The sequence below is a fragment of the Halyomorpha halys genome, unplaced genomic scaffold, assembly GCF_000696795.3.
Source record: "Halyomorpha halys isolate HHAL.00 unplaced genomic scaffold, Hhal_1.1 Scaffold1090.1, whole genome shotgun sequence".
In the NCBI taxonomy this organism is placed as follows: Eukaryota; Metazoa; Arthropoda; class Insecta; order Hemiptera; family Pentatomidae; genus Halyomorpha; species Halyomorpha halys.
The window spans coordinates 964-1,714 of NW_027114054.1; positions in this window are offsets into that span (position 1 = coordinate 964).

Below are 751 nucleotides of genomic sequence, written 5' to 3' on the forward strand. Positions count from 1 at the left end.
ACCATCATTAGCATTTTACATGTTCCATATAATTAATTCACTTTTGCATCATTCAGTTCTGAAATTTAATGCCACTGCTATAATGACGAATCCATAAGCTTTATAATAATTCAGCTTATCTTTTGGTGTATATATATATATTGGGGTCTAACATTTGAGTAAATTTGTTATTGGCTTTCTAATTTATTGGCATTTCTGTTGATAATGAGAGGACTGTTGTGCTCAATATGATCTTTTAATTTTCTTCAAATTTAAGGAATTATTGATTGTGTGTATTTATAATAATACCAATATTAACTATATAATCTATACACAATACAAAGAGAACATTATCAACAAACTGAACTTTACAAAAAAATTATTCACAATTTCCATTAGAGAGATAAGAAGGAATTCCAAGCAAGTTGTATCCAATCAGTATTTTGGTACTAGACCTATTTCTGGAAAACTAAAATAATTAACATAGTGCATTGTATAATCCCAGGGACGTCTCCATCTCCTGATTTGATATCTTTATGATTCCTATCATCTACAAATTCCACTCTCCTTCATACATCTCAGGTCTCCTTTGATTCAAAACCTCTGTTCATTTCTAGTCTTTAAACTGATATACTACGGTCCACTGAAGTGAATATTTTGGCAGATCCTATTAAATTCAATTTCTGCTTCCATCTGTCATTGCAGTTTCCTTCACATCCTGCTAATTCCACCATTTACAATTCATTCACTTCCCACATTAGTTATTTACAAT